The sequence below is a fragment of the Myotis yumanensis genome, unplaced genomic scaffold, assembly GCF_028538775.1.
Source record: "Myotis yumanensis isolate MYYU_CA2020_CCGP unplaced genomic scaffold, mMyoYum1.0.hap1 SCAF_8, whole genome shotgun sequence".
Lineage (NCBI taxonomy): Eukaryota > Metazoa > Chordata > Mammalia > Chiroptera > Vespertilionidae > Myotis > Myotis yumanensis.
The window spans coordinates 70,119,460-70,142,386 of record NW_027223759.1 but is presented as its reverse complement, the minus strand read 5'-3'; the positions used below and the strand labels follow the sequence as shown (position 1 = coordinate 70,142,386).

The 22,927-nt window shown below is 35.9% G+C and overlaps 1 protein-coding gene across 1 annotated transcript in view; it reads right to left on the bottom strand.

The window, feature by feature from the left end:
- LRP1B (LDL receptor related protein 1B) overlaps positions 1–22,927 on the bottom strand; it is a 1,706,338-nt gene that overhangs the window by 1,154,657 nt on the left and 528,754 nt on the right. The window lies entirely within an intron of this gene.

Sequence of the window (22,927 nt, the reverse complement as noted above, 5' to 3'; positions counted from 1 at the left end):
GCCCTGTCTCTGGGTTTAAAGATATAAGACAATGAATGTCCATACTACCCAAAGCAATCTACAGGTTCAATGCAATTCCTATTAAAATACCAATGGCATATCCCACAGATCTAGAACAAATACTCCAAAAATTTACATGGAATAAAAAAAGACCCCAAATAGCTGCAGCAATCTTGAGAAAGAAGAACAGAGTTGGAGGGATCACAATACCAGATATCAAATTATACTACAAAGCCACCATACTCAAAACAGTCTGATACTGGCACAAGAACAGGCATATAGACCAATGGAACAGAACAGAGAACCCAGAAATCTACCCAAGCCATTATGCTCAATTAATATCTGACAAAGGAGGTAAGAGCATGCAATAGAGTCAAAACAGTCTCTTCAATAGATGGTGTTGGGAAAATTGGACAGATATATGCAAAAAAAAAAAAAATGAAACTAGACCACCAACTTACACCATACACAAGAATGGACTCAAAAATGGATAAAAGACTTAAATGTAAGACGTGAAACCATAAAAATCCGAGAAAAAACCATAGGCAGCAAAATCTCAGCAATACATTTACAGATACATCTCCTGTGGCAAAGGAAACTAAGGAGAAAATAAATAAATGGGACTACATCAAAATAAAAAGCTTCTGTACAGCAAAAGAAACCATCAATAAAACGAAAAAGGAGCCACTGTATGGGAGAACATATTTGGCAATGATGCATCTGACAAAGGGTTAATATACAAAATATATAATGAATTCCTACAACTTAACAAAAGGAAGACAAACAATACAATTAAAAAATGGGCAAAGGAACTAAATAAACACTTCTCCAAAGTGGACATACAAATGTCCAAGAGACAAATGAAAAAATGCTCAAAGTCATTGATCATCAGATAGATGCAAATTAAAAGGACAATGAGGTATCACTTCACACCTGCCAGAATGGCTACCATCAACAAATAAACAAATGACAAGGATGTGGAGAAAAGGGAACACTGCTGGTGGGAATGCAGACTGGTGCATTTATAGAAAACAGTATGGTGTTTCCTCAAAAAATTAAATACGGAACTGCCATTTGACCCAGTGATCCCACTTTTAGGAATATATCCTAAGAGACCCGAAACACCAATCAGAAAGAATGTATGAACCCCTTTGTTCATAGCAGCACTATTTACAATAGCTGAGATCTGAGAACAGCCAAAGTGCCCATCAGTAGATGAGTGGATAAAAAAGCTGTGGTACATTTACACCATGGAATACTATTCAGCAGTTAAAAAAAAGGATCTCTTATCCTTTGAGGCAGCATGGCGGGACCTGAAGAGTATTATGCTAAGTTAAATCAGCCAGTCAGAGAAAGATAAGTATCACATGACCTCACTCAGATGTTGAAACTAATGAACAAAATAAACTGATGAACAAAATAGATTCAGAGACATAAAAGCATGGAATAGACTGTGGTATCTCAGAGGGTAGTTGGGGGAAGATGGGTGGGTGGGAAGAGATCAACTAAAGAACTTGTATGCTTATATGCATAATCCATGGACACAGACAATAGGTTGGTAAAGGCCTGGGGCAGGGGGTGCAGGCAGGCTAGAAGAGGTCAATGGGGGTGGTAGGGGGCATATGTAATACTTTCAACAATAAAGATTTATAATAAATTTATATATATAAAACCCTAAGCAACCGGAAAGACTGGTTGCTATAACACACACTGGGGGAGGGGAGGGTGAGGGAGGGGTAGGCCAGCCAACCTCCCTCGGCCCCACCCCCCAACTGGTTTGGCTCCCATTGGCCCCCTGTACCCCGATCAGGGCGGGGCCAGCTGAACCCCACCCATGTACAAATTTGTGCACTGGGCCTCTAGTAAATAAATAAACAAATAAACAAGACAATCAGTCCTGACAAAAGGATGGTGGCACACACATTTTAGGCATTCAATAATCTCTAGTTTGATAAATGAGTCAACATAAAAATACCATGTATTTGGTTAAATTCTTTATAAAAGAGAAAGATTTTTAAAATGGCATCCTGCCTAGGATCTCTGCAGTCAAGATAGACAAGCTTGCCATTATCTGAATTATTTGTTTATTTTTTAAAATTGTGTCATACTTTATAAAAATTTGAATAACTGTTTCAAAAATCACTTATTCAAGCCTCCTACACTATATAATTCCCTACATTTATGAAGTTCTTAGTGGGTGTAGAATGCTGCATTTTATACATATTTCATACATTAATATAGACATAATTGTCATTAAAAAGGCAGTTCAGCATTTCAAATCACAGGCACTTCCAAAGAACACTTTCTATACCAGGGCACTAAAGTGAGTTAAAGGGGGAAAAACACATACACAACAGTTTTTAATTTCCTTATTTCTGTAGGGATTTTGTTAAGTGAAGCCATTCTATTTCCTGTTGTTTTGTGGTAACTGCACACATTCTGGAGTTTTATAGCCCAATCTTCATCTTTACTTAAACTGATATTTATCATAATAATCATTACTGGTGATGACCAGTGAGCCGGCATAATCTCAATGTTTTCATGTATCCATTACTATTAAGTCTTGTGCTTCACTTGGGACGACCACAAATAGGTTTATGTGTCTGCTGCCAGGATTCCATTAGGTAAAAATGAAGACAATTAGCGGTCCTTCCTTGTAAGAATGTATTGGATTTAAGCACCAACACTGAGATGCTTGCCAGAAGCTACCTGAGATAAAGCACAGAACAAATTCCTCATGATGCCAGTTTGCCAAATATCTTTTGGGCAATCACTCATTTTCCAGGCAGAATTTAGAAACAAGGCATCCACCATTAGTAAAATTTAATCACTGTAAATGTTCTGATTATTGGGGTTTGAAGAACAGAGAATTTCTCCAAAGAGGTACATTCTCCATCTGCAAGATAGTGGACAAACCTTCATAGAGACCCGGCTATATATTTACAAAATCCAGACATTATTTGAATGATTTGATTGGGGATATTTGTTGGTAACTGCCCCAGCGTGCTATTACTATTCATCATCCTCATATGACTATCCAAAACTGAGCTGCTGAGAACTAGGCTTCAATGCAAATGGTTATTCTGCCATTTAATAATGAGATTGCTAACTAAAACTACATGAAGCAAAATGCCCAAGTCTTTATTCTTTACCAGATCTAAATAACAGCTGAGTATAAAAATACATTAGAAACTCCTTTAATTAGATGGAAATTGAACTTTATATTTTTCCTTTTTTTAACTTTGTATTTTTCATTAAAAAAATATCAAATTTCCAGAAAACCTTTGAAGGTTGTGTTGGTTAAGAACATGAGATTTGGAATCAGACTTAAGATGGGTTCAACTTTCAGTATTGTACTTTACATGGCTTTGTATGGGAAGGTTCATTTCTAATCAACACAAGGATATTGTAAATATTAAGGAGCACAAGTAAGCACTCAATAGTAGCTCCATTTCAGAGATGAGGAATTTAAGGCAGAGAAGTTACATAACTTGCTCAGGTCATAGCAAGTAAGTCAGAAGGCCTAGGTTACCAACCTCCGCTGGATGACTCCTATATGTGTGTTGGCACTGATTCCTATGGAAACCCTTAAGCAAAAAGAGGAATAAAACCTTTTAACAATGGAAATAAGAGACAAACATTCAAAACAAAAATGCAGCCACCATCATTTGGGGAGGAAAAATGGTGCAGCTACTAGCTTTTATTTTATTATTATTATTTAATTACTGATATTCTAAATATGGCAGCAGCGCATATTCATTAAAAATATACAAACAACCTAGAAGTTTGTAAAAAAAAAAAAAAATGAGGCCCTGGCTGGTGTTTCTCAGTGGTTACAGCATCCACACTAGCACTGCAGGATTGTGGATTCCATTCCTAGTCAAGGGCTGGCCAATTACTTTTAAATGGGTATTTAAAAATATTATATATGTTCTCCAGCATCTTCATCTTCCTTTCATTTCTCAAATTTAAGTTTTCTACTTCTTTCAAGAATGATGACTTTTCCCTCTAGAAAGTTGTTAAATGGCTCCTCTCAGAGACAAATGTTAGTTCCATCAAGTGCCTATGATTGATTTCCATCAGCAGTATATCTGACAACACCCTTGCTATTTAGCTTGTCAGTTTATAGGAATACTGACCACTTGCCCATTATCAGAACTGAGAGAACACATCACAGCCAAATGAAAGTGATGCAGATAAAATGAGATGCCACTCTATGTCGTGTTAGATTGTGCCTCTTCTTGTTACCAGATTTCACTTGAAGTAATAACACTTGGTCCAATTAGATATATCATTATTTTTAAATGATTTTTATGGCCAGAAGTCAACATTAATTTGGATAGTAGATACTAATTATAATTTTAAAGTGGACAGCCTTGGCATCAGAAAGTATTTTTTTTTCTAAAAGAAAATAGTATTAGAGCCAGCAAAATAGAAATGAATATTGTAGGTGCATAATAAATGATAATTTTCAATGACCAGGAGGATAATCAAGTAATTGGTACTTGGGCCACTATTATTCTCAGCTGCCTTCTATAAAACGTATAATACATTCATTTTTTAAAAAACTACTTACCTATGTAATATTACAAATGTTAATGATGGTTTTATATTGTTGAATTCAGGACATCATTAGAAACATGAAAAGCTCAAGGTGAAAACAAGGTAACTTAGTCCAACTTCCTTATTTTACAATGAAAGAAAATAGAGCCCGGAGAATATAAATGAATTTCCTAAAATCAAAACCTCAAACTTTGAACTCAGGCTAAGTTCTCCCTTCTTAACCATCCTGCATTTTCAACCACGTTGAGTCTTGGTGTTTTTACTCCTTTGACACCTGGAACATGTAAAAAGGCATTAAGGATGGTTAAGAAAAATACTAGAAAATGCATGATCTACCACCATTCACAATACAATAAAATAGCGATCTAACTGTTCTGACCACTGTAAGATATTTAATGTGTCCAACAATATGGTGCATTTATGTCAAAAAAAACATTAACTTCACTTTCTTCTCCCCAAGGCAACTTGAATAGGAAAACAACAAAGTGTACTTCGGGAAAAGGATGTGAAACTTTAAAAGCAATCTTATCTCTGCATTGGTACTTAAACAGCTAAGCCACTGGATTGCTTTTCCAATTTCCTAGGCCTGTGGGTTTTCTATAACACTCATACAGAGTCTACATCCTGTAGACGTTACATGTCATTCAACTTTTCCAAAGGGAATTTAGATAATAATTCAACTGATCCTTTCTCTGGCTCACTTAGCTAGCTTGGATCAGTGGATTACAGGGAATTTAGGCCTAAATCTAGATCAAAGTCTGTTTATGTTTTAGCACACTGATGATGGATTATTCTTTAGGGGAGGGAGCAAAGGAGGATGATATTTGCAGGTGATGCAATCAAGATGATTTGATGAATTTGTGGACATTAAAGAAATTACATATATATTTTTTTAAATTAGGTGCCTTTTTGTTAAAGTTGTTATAGACAAATCATTAACTGGTTGAAGTTCAGAAGATTAGTAATAATAAAGCATAATCAGTATATTTAAATACAAGTCAGAAAATAGTATCAGGAAATACAAGTTCTACTTTCCTTGTAATAATTAACTCCTGAGTTACAAGGTCCTCGTTATAGTGTTTTTGTAATATAAAGAACCCTCTTTCTTTTTTCTTCCTGTTTATTGATAAATGTGCTACAACTAAGACCTCCAGGAAAAGGTGGACATTTTCAATTAAAACTGATCAATCAAACTGAATTAACCGGTCTAGTTTGTGGCTTGTAAACGGTAGAAATTGGTCAATGATTGTAAGCTTTCTAAAATGAGAGAAATTATGTTTTACTTTTAAATATTTCTAACGCCATAAACCATAAAAGAAAATAAATGTTAAATAAATTTGTATTGGGCGATATCCATAGCTTTATAACTATGGCATAGATTTATATATCCCATAAATCATTATGCTCTTGAAATGGAATTCCATATAACACCTACTAACATTGAAATTACATGTACTAGAACCTGATCCAACTTCCGTAAATCCCAAATGTTTCCTCAAACAGATTAACATTTATAGACAAAGATCTGGGACTATTTTATCTCAATATGTTGGTGTATCTGTGTTCAAAATTAATTTAGAAGTTTAGCAAACCAGGACAAGTTATGCCTTGGGGCAGGAAGGCAGCAAAGATGTGAATCTTGGCAATTTAAACATCTTATCTCTGTGAATATTCCCATTTATTACCCTTCTGCATTATCAATTTTACCTTTTTATAATGATCTGTACAATTTCACTCCCCAGAACACATCTACTAAATTCTTTCAGAAAAATTAATCTTTGCTTAAATATGCCATAGCTTAGTCTGAGAGTGAAATCCCAGGTTGTCAACTTTCTTTGCCTTTCACAAAGCTTTCTCTCTCCTTCTAATCTGTAGCTAAAGTATTAATTAAAGTATTATAGTAAAGTCAACTTCCTTCCACTATACTTTAAATGCATTTGTTGTATCTAGAAATTTAGGCCAAAAAAAGAAGGAAATTATTTTTAGAAATCTACCCACTATAAGATTAAAGTTTACCACAGTTATTATTTTTTCCAGGATAGATTGCCAATTGAAGATATTTAACTTCTATGTGTTATTTATAAATTCACTTAATAAATGTTTACGATGCCTGTATAGTTTGCAACAAGGATTATGCAGAGCAGAGAAATGTAAATAAAACAAAGCTTCCAATCTCCAGGAATATACAAATTAATCAAAGAGATAGGTCACACACAGAAATAATTTTATCAGTGGGTCTGAAGTGATCAGTTATATAAAAGAAAAAGTGATGCATGCTGGAGGTTGAGAAGTTGTTTGACCTAAATTGACTGAGAGGTTTCCAGGGGAAAATTGTGAACACAATGCCTCATGAACGATGTCAGAGGCTGAGATGAATCTCTCTCTCGGAGAGCCCAGATACTATTCTAGTGATGTGGAGAATGGTTTCAGCACTGACACAAACAGAGATTTCATTTCTATCCCTAGTAGTTGTCTGTTTTTACAATAAATAAACTCAGCTAAGTAATGGACTATGCGTTTCTCACTCCCTCAGGATGGCTCTAACCGCCTCACTGTTTCTCTCCACTGCTGACCAGCTGCTGCATGTTCATTATGCTGTTTTGCAGGTATTCACTAAACTCAAGGCCTGATTTTGCACACTTGATACTGTGTCTGATAATCTCTACATTGTTCCATGTTGTGGAAAAGTTAGAAAAAATGTAGACCAGATCTTTATGGGCACCTGCAAGGACTTCCAGGCAGAGGAAATTGCACAACCATTGGCCCAAACTCAATAAAATAAGGGATGTTTAACAGAAGGTTGTGGAGATTCTGCCAGCTGCTGAGTATATCTATTCCAATTATGCATTCTGTAAAAATTGTAAAAATAACCAGACAATGGGTGTGAGGACCCACAGGGCCTGTGGTGAGACAGATATGAGCTAAAACTCCATTGATCACCTGACCTCCCTAAATCCCTAATCTGATTGGTAACAGAGAGTTCATTATCAAATGATATATTGCAAGTTTCATTAAGCAGAGAGCAATGTGAAAGTGGTACACTCTATTAATTTACACTGTATCAAGAGGGCAAAAAATGACTATGAGTTCATTTTAGTTACGTTATACATTACTAGAGGCCCAGTGCATGAAATTCATGCATGGGTGGGTCCTTAGGTCTGGCCAGCTATCATGGCCCATCAGGTTGCCTGCCTCTTGGCCTCCCTTCCTCCTCCTTCCCTCTCTCCCTCAGCATCCCACCACCACTACTGATCGCCTGCCATGTTACATGCCACCCCCTGGTGGTCAGTGCACATCATAGCGAGCGATTGAACTCCCAGTCTCCCAGTCAAACTCCCAAGGGGACAATTTGCATATTAGCCTTTTATTATATAGGATAATAATACATGTATTTTAAAAGTCAAACCTCTCCATAAGGATAAGAATAGTTAATATATTATATATATGGTCATTTTATAAAATAAAATGAAAGAATAAGATAACAAAACACTTAAAATCCACAATTCATTTACATTCAGTTAGGCAGTCTGGAAAAAAATGAGTTGAGCAATGCTTGCCATCCTGAAGCTGCTAAAATTGGCTCTATTGCATAGGTCCACTATTAGAACCACCTAAAGAATTGTTGTTTACATCTGTAATTTAAGACTCCTTTGAGGTCCAGAGTTTCAGGCAGAATGCACTCAATGTTGGGTACTCTGAACTCAAGTAATAGCATAGAAAGAATGAATAAGGACATTTAAATAAATGTTTTCTGGCATAATGAATATATCTGGGTTGCTTACATCTGTAATGCATTCTACAGGGCTTAGCTTATTTACACCATACCAGAAGACACAATTCAAAAGAAATGAGAATACTTTTTTAATTATATTTTTGTTTTCTGACTTCATCTGAAGGCTAAGGAACATGACTTTAAAAGTGAAAAAGGACAAAAAAATTGATCAATTAAGACTTAAGAGCTACAAATAATCTTCTATATCTTTTTTCTTTATATCCAACACAAACTAAATACAGCAGGTGATGGTGTTGGATGCAATACAGGTTTTGTTATCATTTTACTGGGTTGAATATCCTATATTACTCATATTTCTACCTACATAGTTCATTTATTACACTGCTAGTAATAATGTTAATGGCATTCCACAGTTCTTACCACTCCCACTCTAATTTATGCTTTATGCATACATGTATATGAAATAACAAAATATATCAGGCCAAGAATAAACAAAACTCAAGATTATACTAAGGAAATGGTAAATTAATAAGTGCATTGCTTATTATGCTTAATCAGTAAATGAAATCTGAATTCACTGTTGACATGCATCTCATTATTTCCTCTTCTGCTTCCATAAATACCAGTTCTTTAAGATCAATCATAATTGAAAATATAACTAATTTTATTAAGCACCAGTATTTTGTGTTTGCCTGACCCTTTATACTGTCTTATCTAACTCTCGCAACACTTTCCCAGTGATTAGCTGATTTTATTTTAAAAAGAGGTTATAACTTGCCTAACACCTGTGAGGAGTGACCTTATAGGAACTTAAATTTAGGTCTTTCTAGCTACAAATGACCTTTCTTTCCACTAATAGCATGCTACACAGAAAAGGGTACTAAGTACATTAAAACACAGTGCTCTTGGTCAATCTACTAAACCACATTTCAATAGAAACTAACAAAGTGAATCCACAAACATCTTCCTGGACTCTGAAAATTAAAAAAAAAATAATTAGGTTAGGAAATTAGAGTTTTGTCAAAATATACACTAATAAATCAAAGAGCAGGAATAATTTTCAAAACAATGTAATCACCATTTATAGAAAAACGTAGAAATACTGACCTTTTACATAAAACAAATTTGTGAAAATTTCTATACATTTAAAAATTAATCAAGAATTGCCTAATTTAAATCTGGAAGAATGAATGGTGGTGAACTCTAGATCTGCTATTAGCCAAACTGGCATGCAAATATGTCCACTATTCTTTCTCAATATTGTCTCAAATTATGGGTGGTCTTCCAGAAGAGTTCCTTCACCTTAAAAATTGACTATCTTTGAAATATAAAATCCCCAATCTTTCTTTTCTTTAGTTTTCTCATCAGCGAAGCAGAAATATCAAATCCCCTATTTCATATACCTCACAGATTAAGAATATATTTGTAGGTAAGAAAGCACTTTAAAAGGAATTTGCTTAAGATTGTGATCATAGTATAATTATTAATAATTACAGTTTAGAAAAATTTATTTTAATTTGCTTTACTCAATAATAATCAAAAATGCCTATTAGTTAGGTAAACCAGAGCATTAAATACTTCAGGAATTAGAGAAAGAGTATATTATTTTTAGTATAATTCAATCTTAAATCCATTTAGCTTAAAAATAAAACTTTTTAAAGAGGCAGTTTTAATTGAAAAAAATCTCTGATCCTTTGGCTATCCAATATCAGAAGCATAAGAAAAGGCAATTTATAAGAAGACCATGTTTCTATCATTTTAGAGAGGGGAGTTAGGGAAAACTTCACTGAAGAGGTGGGTTTTGAGCAAGTCCTGGTAAAACAAGAAAACTGTATATTCAGAAAGAAAGAGAAAAAGGAAAACAAAGTGCAGATTATAGATAATATATTTAAAAACAAAAGTTATTAGTTTATAAAGTCTCAAAAAATTCCTAAAATATCAGGCAAAGATTAGTTCAGTCTGTGGTGGAAGGTATTAATCACATAGATAATTACAGAAAAGTAGGCCAAAATTTTAGCTTCTTGAATGTCCCAATTTTATTATTTGGTAAAGCTATGTCCTGTGTACTATGTAATGGAAATCTATTTTAGGCAACAATAAAATACTATGCAAGAACAAGTTGTACTCAGCCTCCCTTTTATATTGTTGTAGATGTTTAGAATGACTAATGATCCAAAGCATTTTTTTTTAATTGGCTGGCTGGAAAATGCCGAAGAAACAAGTGTTAACTAGTCTGACTTGAACTTTACTTTCTCTTTTTTGATGTTATCATTTTCTCTTATTTCTCCATCAAGGGCTACTTGGAAGGGCATGTGAATGTGAGAGAAATTCACCACAATTTTATTTCAATATATTTTTTCACATATGTTTGTACAGATGGTATTTAAAAACATTTTAAGTATATTTTTTAAAAAAATGTTTTGTCTACATTTTGACCCTGAAACAGACATTAAGCCTCAATCATATAAAGGCAGCTATTTTAAATGCAAATTGAGGGGAAGTTGTTTTGCTGCCATTAATACTATAACAAGCCCCCTTCACACACATACATACACACACACACACACACACACACACACACACACACACACTTTGTCTAAGATGCCTAACAGGAGATAAAATGACTGGGACTTTTATGGGCAATGAAAGTAAATATAGGACAGATTTCTAGCAGTTTTAAAAAGTAGTGTATTTAGTTATAGTTATAGAAGAAATACTTTTAAATTTATGTATTATATTTTATGTAACATGTAACTTGCAAAAGTGTACAGTGCCTAAATGGAAAGAGCCAGAGACAATGAAAAATACTAAGGCATTGAATGTTTGTGAAGAAAAATAATTACAGACCTTCTGGATCAGAGTTTTAAAAACTGTAATAAAATAGAAATTTTACAATAGGGGGAAAAGGGGGGGGAACATCTATAATACTCTCAACAATAAAGATTAAAAATAAAAAATAATAAAATAGAAAATTTAAATGTTTAGTCATATATTATTTTAATGTATATTATAAAATGCCTTAAAATTTAATGTGACATTTGCCACCATTTTAAAATAAATTTAAACAAAAATTAGAAATGTGTTATACCAATAGTATGCAAATAGAGCAAAAATAGTAATCCTATATAATAAAACTCTAATATGCAAATAGACTGAACTGACCGGTCACTATGATGTACACTGACCACCAGGGGGTAGATGCTTAATGCAGGAGCTGCCCCCTGGTGGTCAGTGCACTTCCATAAGGGGAGTGCTGCTCAGCCAGAATCCAGGCTCATGGCTGGCGAGTGCCGCGGCAGTGGCAGGAGCTTCTCCTGCCTCCAAGGCAGCGCTAAGGACACCTTGGGGGATGTCTGCATGCCAGCTTAGGCCCGCTCCCCACGAGAGGGTGCAGGCCGGGCTGAGGGACCCCTCCTCCCCCAGTGCATGAATGTCGTGCACTGGGCCTCTAGTATGATATATAAAAGAATGAAATTTGAAAACCGTTTAAGTTATTGTTCCAATAGGGATGTTGGATTCCAAATAAATATGAAACCTGCTTGTGCTTAAACAGTAACAACCATTTGTTCAAGAATATGATTGGGGAAAACATTTTCTAATACTATAAAATCTAATTGCTCACTGATATTATTTGTTCAATTCAAGATATAATATTCAAATGGTAAATTTAAGTTATTGGTGTCTCCTTAAACTTTTAACCATACTTGCAAGGGAACATTAATCATTGGTGGCTATTGAAAATTTATCTTTTAATAGATTAATCTCAACTTTAAAAGTAGCAACCTAATCAAGATGTCATAGGATGAATAAAGAAATTTTCAGGTTTATCACAATTTCTTTTGAGACAAGAAAGATCACTCAAATATTTAAATAATTACAATTAAGAATAAATAATAATAGAATTTTTTTGATATATGACTAAGAGAATTTTCACCATAATAGGTGTGACCTTTGCTACCAGAGAAAATATTCCATAAAGTAAAGGACTATATTTGTAGAGTTCATGGTTCCTCTTCATTTAGCCCATATCCTAGAATTTGGGCAGTTTTCAGTAAATATCTTATCAATTAATAGCAGAAAATTAAACTATACAAGAAAAATTATTTCAATAATTAGAATGCTCTAAAAGTGGATTAAGCTGCTATAGGGAAATAACGATCCCCATGCCATGAGGACTTCTCATGACTGGATGCAGTGGAGAAATTCTAAGCATGATAGGCATTTGCTTAGATTCCCTGTGGTCCCTTTCAGCCATGAGATTCTATGATTCATTTTCTATGAATACCTAGGGCATGTTGAATTATATTACCTCTTACAAATCATAAAGACACCATTTAATAATTTACTACATGCCCTACATGCATTGACTTGTAGTTTTGTAACTTTGAATAATTAAATGCTTTTAAAGCATGATTAACATACTAGAGGCCCAGTGCATGAAATTTGTGCATGGGTAGGGTCTCTAGTGGCTGCCAGCTGCCAGCCAGGGCCTCTCTTCCATGGCTGCCAGCTAGGGCCTTCCTTCGTTCCGCGCTGCCCCCTGGTGGTCAGCGCACATCACAGCGAGCGATTGAACTCCTTGTTGGTCGAACTCCCAAGGGGACACTTTGCATACTAGGCTTTTATATATATATAGATTCTCTGGGCAGTACATAAGCAGTTCCTTAGTAAACTCTCAGAAATTGTCATATCATTGTTATACTCATTTCACAGTTAGCAAAACCAAGGCAGAAGGCACTGCAAATCCTCTTACTTCCTAGCCTTAACCATAATGATTTCCAGGATTTCACAATATATCCCTCAGAACCCAGATGTTGGTAATTGTGTTTCTGTTCATATAGAAACTTATATAGTATAAAAACTCACAATTTTCTTTGTGCTAATAGCACATATAAAAGGGGGAAAATAGATCATCTATTCAAATAATGTTTAGCTAAATCTAAAAGACTTGAAAGAAGTCAGTCATTGCCTACTACCTTTGCTAGAAGAAAATTTCCCAGAGCACAGAGAATGCTTAGGTCAGAAGTGAATGTATATTTCATTACCTCTTATGTACATATACACCTCAAGGTCTAGTCACTGGTACCTATTACTGAGTTCATGCATGAAATATTAGAAATATTCCCAATTTATACATACTCAAAAGCAATGGTGAAAAAATGAAAACTTCTAAAACTAAAATATTTCATTTCAGAACTCAAATTCATTTACCTCAATGCCCTACTGACTGATGCAGCTTTAGATTATAACAGGAAGAACAAAGCACACACCACCTAAAGAAGTGATAAGTAAGAAACATTTGAAATGGAAACCTTGGAGACAGGAAGGAACTTAAGTTAAGGTTTCAAAGTATGTGCAAAAACACCCATAAGTAAAATGAACCAGTATGTTGAAACATAATTCTGTAATTCCCATAGCAACATCTAGGGGAACTAAGCTTGCAAGCACTATATTTGCAATATATGTTGGTGTGAGTTTCCAGAAAACCCAGATCAGTTCCAGGAGATCCTTTTTATGTTATAGTCATGAAAAAATGTAGGTTATTAATGATGAGGCTGTACTCTTCCTTTAGTCAGTGGCATTCTGAATATTAACGAGAAACACACAAAATTCATTTGGAACTATCTATAGGTAGGTGCATTTTTCCCCTTCCATAAATGCCACTTTATTTACTCTTCCTATTTCTAAATATAGCTGTAAACAATTTCTGCACCAACTATCCCAGTACAAGCAGAACAGATTCAGAAAATAATAACTCATTGGAATTGAGGCAGTTACAGACACATTTGCACTCCCTGAAGCTGGCAGCTTCATTCTCTAGAGACAAGTGCATTTATCACATTCACAGCCATAGTAAAATGAAATCATCAACTAAAGGGACTCTGGCTCACTCATTTTCCTTCAGGAGAGCCAACCACATTTCAAATATTTAAGAAGAGGAACTCCAGACTGTATTTGTTTGAGAGAAAGCAGAAAGCCTGGGGAAGTTGTTGGGCAGTGTTGAGATCCTCCATGGTACACTTAGAACTAAGGCTGTTATGAGTCCTTAAAGATTGCATTAGTATGCCATATGTGAACTCATAAATTAGAACCAGAGTGGGGGCATTAAGGGTGAGATAGTTGACTAGCATAAAAGAACACTTTGGGAAAGCTTTTACATTTCAATTGTGATCTCATTTAGTGCACTTATTGCCACGCTTTTGGTTTCTATGCAAGCTTCTTTTACTACAAAATAAAGCAGAGTAAACAAACTTTTTTGTTGTGTTTGTTTTAACACAATTCTAAAGTCAAATGTCTTTGTTACATGTCTTTTGTTTTTTCCCACATATAATGCACACATCCTCGTCATCTCTTCTGTATGAACCTTAAATTGATTATCTTTGTTGGACAAATATTTAGAATTTGAAATGGCATTGAATTTAGCCATTTTCTTCCACTACAACTCGTTGTTTGTTGAAGTGTATTCTGAATCTCATGGGAAAAATAAATCAGGTTTGATTAGCTCTTTCTCTTTATTGTTTCCATTTTAGAAATAGAAAACATTTTACTTTGTCACTGAATTCCTTTGGCTTTGAGCAGTTGTGTTCCGCATATTTTGCTTAGAAATTCTCAATTACTTTCCATAATCTCAATAATTAGAAATGCCAAAACTTAAAAATGCATTATGTCTAGACACTGATTTAGACCCACTGCTTATAGGTACATAAACAGTTTCTAAAGGGCAAAAAATACATACCACATAGATATACTAAGAAAATACCTAAAAAATAATTTCTTCTGCATTAAATGATGAACACTACAAACTATGTCATTGATTAATTACAAAGGCAACTTGGATATAATTAAACCACAACTTTGTAGAGCCCAATTGACCTTTTTTTCTAGAAACATAAATATGTGTAATCTCTGGATAATGTGATTTTCTTAATAACTATTTTTATTCTTATAGCACATTTTAGAGTATTCTGGCATGAATTTAGAAATATCAGTACTTGGAAACTAAACTGATGTATATGGTTGATGTAGCAAATATATCAGGACAAACCTGGGTTTCCTCAAACTAAGAGTCTTCTAACTTTCTCACACTCACTAGATGACACTAATAAATGCTTAGATCCCTTGAAAGGCCATCTATATTTATAAAAGGGTAATATTCTAATTAGACTGGCCATCTTCCGGATGTCTGACTTCCTTCCAGACAAACCCACGGTGGTGGAGGCCAAGACAGAGGTGTTTAGGGGCCATCAGGCTTGCAGGGTAGGGCAGTTGGGGGCCATCAGGCTGGCAGGGGAGGGCAGTTGGGGGCCATCAGGCTGACAGGGGAGGGCAGTTGGGGTCATCAGGCCTGCAGGGGAGGGTGGTTTGGGCCATCAGGCTGACAGGGGAGGGCAGTTGGGGCCATAAGGCCTGCAGGGGAGGGTGGTTGGGGCCATCAGGCTGGCACAGAAGGATAATTAGATGCCATCAGGCCAGCAGAGGTGGTTAGGGGTGATCAGGCAGGCAGGCAGGCAGGAGAGTGGTTAGGAGCCAGCGGACCTGGATTGTGAGAGGGATGTCCCAGATTGAAGAGGCCAGGCTGAGGAACACCATCCCCCATGACACCACCCACCCCCATGCACAAATTTCGTGCACCCGGCCTCTAGTATAAAAATAAATGAGAACATTAAAAGCAGTAAGTACACTACTTAAACAAACAAAAGTCATTTCTATATGGATTCTCTAAGCATAAAGTTATCCTGAAATATAACAGACTGCACTGAACAAAGCACAAACTTTACTTCCAAATACCCTTGTGTTTTGAAAATACAATAGTCCCACTTTATCTGCGGTTTCTCTTTCTGTGGTTTCAATTACCCACGCTCAATTATAGTCCAAAATATTAAATAAAAAATTCCACAGAATAGCATGTCTTTCTGAGCATCCTAATGAAATCTTGTGCTACTTCACTTCATACCGCCAGGGCTGTGAATTTTCCCTTTGCCATTATGTCCTCCCTGAACACCCTCTCGCCCCTTAGTTCACCATCTCCATGATCAGACTGACTGTTGCTGTATGGCAGTGCTTGTGTTCAAGTCACCTTTGTTTTTACTAGTAATGGCCCCAAAGTGAAGAGTAGTGATGTTGGCAATTTGGATATGCCAAAGAGAAGCTGAAAAGTGCTTTCATTTAAGTCAAAAAGTTAAAGTTCTTCATTAAATAAGTAAATAAAAATGCTGCATGTTGAGGTTGCTAAGAACTGCGGCAAGAATAATTCTTCTATCCATGAAATTATGAAGGAAGGAAAAAAAAACCCTTGCTAGTTTCGCTGTCACACCCTAAACTAAACTGCATGTTACAATCACAGTTACAGTGCATGGTAAGTGTTTACTTAAGGTGGAAAAGGCCTTAAATTTGTGGGTGGGAGACATGAACAGAAAATGTGTTCCGACACAACCGGTCTGCTGTGTCAGAAAAGCATTGAGCCTATAAGAAGACTTCAGCAAGGGATCCCTTGTAAGAAGGACACCAAGCCCTTTACTGCGAGTCAGGGATGGTTACACAGGAATAGGTTTGGACTGATGAAATGTGAAAGTTATTGGAGAGTCTGCATCTGCCCATGAAGAAGCCACTGCCCTGTCTCCAGCAGAATTGAAGTTGATTAGGGTTCAGTATTACCTGCTCTTCCAGGCATCCACTGCAGGTTTCAGAATATATTCACCATGGATAAAGGGAACTACTAACGTCACTGACGTTTCACAGATAAAGAGAAAGAAATATTCTCCAGATCTCAATCATGCTTATCAAAAAGGGAGAAGGCAGTGATTACAGGTTGAAATGTGAAAGATTAGCCTTTGTGCTTCCAAAGCTCAGATCAAGTCATCAGGAATCACTGTTTATTGGTCATTAAATGCAACTGCTTAAATGCTAACACATTTCCTCTAAAATGTACCAGGTATTCTAATGCATGTGTACATGCTCCATGAGACTATTTGAGAATGGATAATTATTATAGAATGTACGCTATTCAATGTCTCAAACAAGCACCAGATGCAAATAAGGTTTTGTATTTTCCAGGTTGGAGCACTCTCTATTAACTTTCACAAACCTGCATTTTCTCTTCTCCAATAAAAACTCTCAGCCCTAACCGGTTTGGCTCAGTGGACAGAGCGTCAGCCTGTGGACTGAAGGGGTCCCAGGTTTGATTTCGGTCAAGGGCATGTACCTTGGTTGCGGGCACATCCGCAGTAGCGGGTGTGCAGGAGGCAGTTGATCGATGTTTCTCTCTCATCAATGTTTCTAACTCTGTATCCCGCTCCCTTCCTCTCTATAAAAAAATCAATAAAAAAACCTCTCAGTTATTTTCTTAATAATGCTCCTGATAATGAAAAAGATTTCTACTGATTAAGATAATCTCTAATCTCTAGCTCACCTACTTTCAAATGAGAATTGTTCAAAAACAATTTTACCCTATCTATTACCCTATCTAAGCCCCCCAAATAACTTTTCCCATCTAATATTTTGGATGTTGTTTAATTTTCCCAATATGTGCAGATATTGATTACCTTATTTTTTACATCAAAACACCTATCTAGATGGTGGATGGGTTAACCTTTATAATAATGACCAAGTAAAATATCTTTAAGGGAGAGAAAAAATAAGCATATTTTCAATTTCAACCACCACATAGAAAACAGTTTAAAATAGCTTCCTTTAAACCATAATAAAGTTTATTAAAAATAATCTACTCACAAAAAATTTGGTCTGAAAAATAGTCTTCTTTAAGCTAGATCATAGATAATTACAATGCTTCAAACTGCCAAGGAGTCTCAAACCTTTAATTCATATGCTTGGCATATCATGTCTTTCTAATGACACCCAGAGACTATGTTCAGCAGTTTTTCCCTATCCATTGTCATTCATTACATTCCAAACATTTATGTCCTACAATCTATGTAGGGTAACTAGCTTCGTAACTATTTTTAGCTCTGTAGATCCAAATATGACTATTTTATAGAAATCCATGTTTTGCTCTTCAAATATTTCATCACTTGATCTACTAGTTATAATTTTAGCAAAAAAAAAATGTTCAAGATAAAGTACTTGGATGGAAAGTAGGTATTTAAATCATTGTTCTAAGTTTCTGATTAAAAAGAGCAATGTCAAATATATGACCTACATTTATTTCTCAACCTACTAACAACAATTCTGTTAGAACCTATATCAGACATGGAGAAACTTCTAGGGACCAGAACTGAAGACCAGAAACAGAAGTGTATCCTTCCAACACAATAACGGTTATGGTCAAAACAAAAATGTATGATGTTGAAATAAAGGCTGAACACAAATATGCTATTGAATTCACTGTTAGTGCTGGGGGGTTTAAACAGTTCTAGAATTGTTATTCATGACATATTGTGATACTGACTGCACAAGTGCTAAAGTGGAACCCGCTGAAAAATTTTTGGAAATTCTCCATAAGCTGATTATGGAAGAAAATGACTTGCCAGAGCAAAGATCCAATATGGATGATAAACCCCCTATTCTAGAAACAGATGACTGAAATGAATTTCATCCGTACGGAGGGAAGGCCAATGCCAGGTGTCAAGGCTTTTAAGGACAGGATGACTATCTTGCTTGGGAGCAAAGTCAGAGGCTACACAGTGAAACCCTTTGTGATCGGGCACAGTGAGAAGCCCAGGGCCTTCGAGCATATCAATAAGCACACGCTTGCCAGAGTGCTACAGGAGCAATAAGAAGTCATGGGTGACAGAGCTCCTCTGCCAGCATGCCTCCCTGAACTGCTATGACAGCAAAATTAAGAAGCACCATTTGGGAAATAATACACATTTCAAGATTTTGCTTATTGTTAACAATCCTAGACACCCTCCTTTTGTTGATGATCATCATCCCAATATCAAAGTGTTATTTCTCCTTTGATCAATCAATGGACCAATGAGTTAAAGAAGCTTTGAAGGCCTATTGCCTGAGGCTACCTTTGCCCAGGCTATTGCTGAAACTGAGGAAGACACAGTTGTAATTCTGGACAGATTAAATGCATTAATGAATTAAAAACCTTGCTTGGGCTTGGAGTGATGTCACCAAGGAGTGTATGAATGGCACCTGGAAGAAGACACTCACAAGGTTCATCCATAACTTCAAAGGATTTGCCAAGATGAGGAGTTTGCAAAAAGTCAACAAGGCTGTGGTTGACATTACCAACAATTCTAACCTGGGTGTGGATGAGAATGACATTGAAAAGTTCCTAGAGATGGTTCCTGAGGGATTGATTGGTGAGGAGTTGTTGAAACTGAAAGAGGAATGCACAGCTGAAGAAGAGGCAAGAGAAAAGGAAACCTCAGGAGAGAAAAAAAAAGAGCCTACAAGGAAATTCACAGTGAAGGGATTAGCAGAAGCTTATGCAGAGCTCAACAAGCTTCTTAAAAAGTTTGAAAACAGTCCTGGGCCTGGCCAGTGTGGCACGGTGGTTGAGCATCAACCTATGAACCAGGAGGTCACAGTTCAATTCCCGGTGGGTACACATGCTGAGGTTGCTGGCTCAATCCCCAGTGTGGGGCATTCAGGAGGCAGCTGATGGTTCTCTGTCATCATTGATGTTTCTCTCTCTCTCTCTCTCTCTCTCTCTCTCTCTCTCTCTCTCTGTCTCCCTTTCTCTCTGAAATCAATAAAAGTATATATCAAAAAAAAAGTTTGAAAACATGGATCCCAACACTGAAATGTTTTCATTAATAGAGGGGAATGTTCATGGTATATTATCTCCTTACAAGCAAATGTATGGTGACAAAAAGAAACAAACCACCATGAACATATATCTGAGAACAGGAACATGTCCTGAAGAGCCCCAGTCAGGTCCCTGGGGAGGTGACCCAGAAGAAGGTGCTGTCACAGGAGATGATGGCCCCGTGGCTATTATTGTCCCTGAAGACCTTCTAATGGGACAAGATGTGGAGGTGGAAGACAGTGATATTGATGATGGTGACCCTGTGTGCGTCTAGGCTAATGTGTTGCTTGTATCTGAGTGTTTTACAAAAAGGTTTAAAAAGCGCCCTAACTGGTTTGGCTCAGTGGATAGAGCGTCGGCCTGCGGACTGAAAGGTCCCAGGTTCGATTCCAGTCAAGGGCATGTACCTTGGTTGCGGGCACATCCTCAGTAGGGGTGTGCAGGAGGCAGCTGATCGATGTTTCTCTCTCATCGATGTTTCTAACTCTCTATCCCTCTCCCTTTCTCTCTGTAAAAAATCAATAAAATACATTTAAAAAAAATAAAAATTAAAAAATAGATAAAAAGCTTATGGAATAAAGATATAAGGAAAGAAAACATATTTTTGTACAACTCTAGAAGTGTTTGTGTTTGACACTGTATTATGAGTCCAACAGTTTAAAAAAATTAAACAGTTTATAAAGTAAAGTTACAGTAAGCTAAGGTTTATTCTTGATGAACAAATTTTTAAAATACATTTAGTGTAGCCAAGATGTGCAGTGCTTAAACGTCTACAGTAGTGGGCAGTAATATCCTAGGCCTTCATATTCACTCACCACTCATTGAATGACTCACCTGGAGCAATTCCCAGTCCTGCAAGCTCCATCCATGGCGAGTGCCCTATACACGTGTAGTATTTTATATCTTTTATACTATACTTGTATTTATTTACCTTTTCTATATTTAGATACACAAATACCATTGTATTACAATTGCCTACAGTATTCAGCATAGTAAAATGCTATACAAATGTGTTGCCTAGGAACTGTTAAAAAATCCAAAATAAATTAAGGGTTTTATTCATAGATGATTGGCAAATGAGAGAGCATAGTCCATAGTATGAACTGAAGACACATTGCAAAATGGAGGGGAAAGGTCTAGGTTTTTAAAGGAAAAAGTTGCAAGGAGCTGATGATTAAAGAGATAGGTTGCTAGGAGAAACCAGACTACAAACTTACATCATGCATTTTCTGATTGCTAGGGGTCACTGGACTTTTTCAACAGTTGGCTGACTCAGTGGTCAGCAAGTGAGGCTGTGATACAAGAACAATGGACAATATATGACTAGACATTTGTCAGCATCCTGGTTCCGGTTCAGGTCTGTAGAACAAAAACTTTTGGGTTACTTATCAACAGAAACCAAATAGCACAGAAAGACTATTTTTTCTGCAGATGGTTTGTAAGGCCAAGGAGCAGAGTCACACGCTGTAAGAAGCTGCAGAGTTTAAATTGCAAAAATATGAATGCTGGGCAACAAATTATGATATTGAATTCTTACAAATCAGAGCAATAGGCTAGACCATTTAGTCTAGGTTTTTGACAGGATATACCATTTAGGTTAGTGTAAGGGCATGCTATGATGCGCATACAATAAGAAAATCACCTAATGACTATATTTCTCAGTAAGTATTCCCCTTATTAAACGACACATGACTATAGCTAATTCTCAACAATAAAGCAGGTACATAGTTAGGCTCTGAGACCTTCTCATCATAAACACAGTATTTTGAAGATTATTTTTCCATAACTTTATTCTGGGAAGTTTCAAAGTTAAAATTGACATATATGTGTTTAAAAAAACACACAAACAAAAACTAAAAAAAAAAAAAAAAAAAAAGTAAACAAAATAGGACAACAAACCAAATCTTAAATCAATGAACCTGGAATTTCCTGATCAAAGCTCTGGAGGTAATTTTCCTAATCAGACCCCTATAGCTCTTTCTTCAAAAAAGGTTCTCTTGCCTGAAACAAATTTTCTTTCCTTTGGCTAATAACTTTCTTATCCTGCCCAGTTTCTGCCTAGAAAAAACCTTCCTTTTGAACTTCTAAGAGCACCACTGTAATTATTATATAGGAAGCTGCCTGATTCATGAATCATTTAATAAAGCAAATTAGATCTTCAATTTTACTCTGTTGATTTTTTAAAAATATATATTTTATTGATTTTTTACAGAGAGGAAGGGAGAGGGATAGAGAGTTAGAAACATCGACCAGTTGACTCCTGCACACCCCCTACAGAGGATGTGCCCACAACCAAGATACTTGCCCTTGACCGGAATCGAACCTGGGACCCTTCAGTCCGCAGGCCTACGCTCTCTTCATTGAGCCAACCCAGTTAGGGCTCTGTTGATTTTTTAAATGTGTAAAATAATTGTGAAAACTATTCAAGTAAAATAAAATTGCTCAGCAAGGAAATAAGGAATTCAGCAAAACTTGAGAGAAGTATTTCAAAACAAAGTAGTTTGAGGATTCTGACCAAAAGCAATACTTGAACTCTTAATGATAATCTTTTAGCAAAAACATAATACTTTTGACAAATTCAAATCAACTGAACTTCTAATGTCAGACAGTTTTGGAAAAGAAAATGTATTTGTTTTATACTTAAAAATAATATGGAAATCAAGAATAGGTAGTAAGAAGAATAAAAATTGCTGTGCATTGTTTTAATGATTTCAAATTCACTTGTTTATGACTTAAACGAACTTTTAAAAATTGATGTTTATCAAAAATACCACAAAAAAGTTGTTTTTAGGATACAAATAATAGAAAACTGGGATCATAAGAGTTCCTAGGGTAGAAATGACCCGGAGTGTTTTTTGCAATGAAGACTACAAGACCCGACTTCTTTCCATTTACCAGCCCTTCCCTTTTTG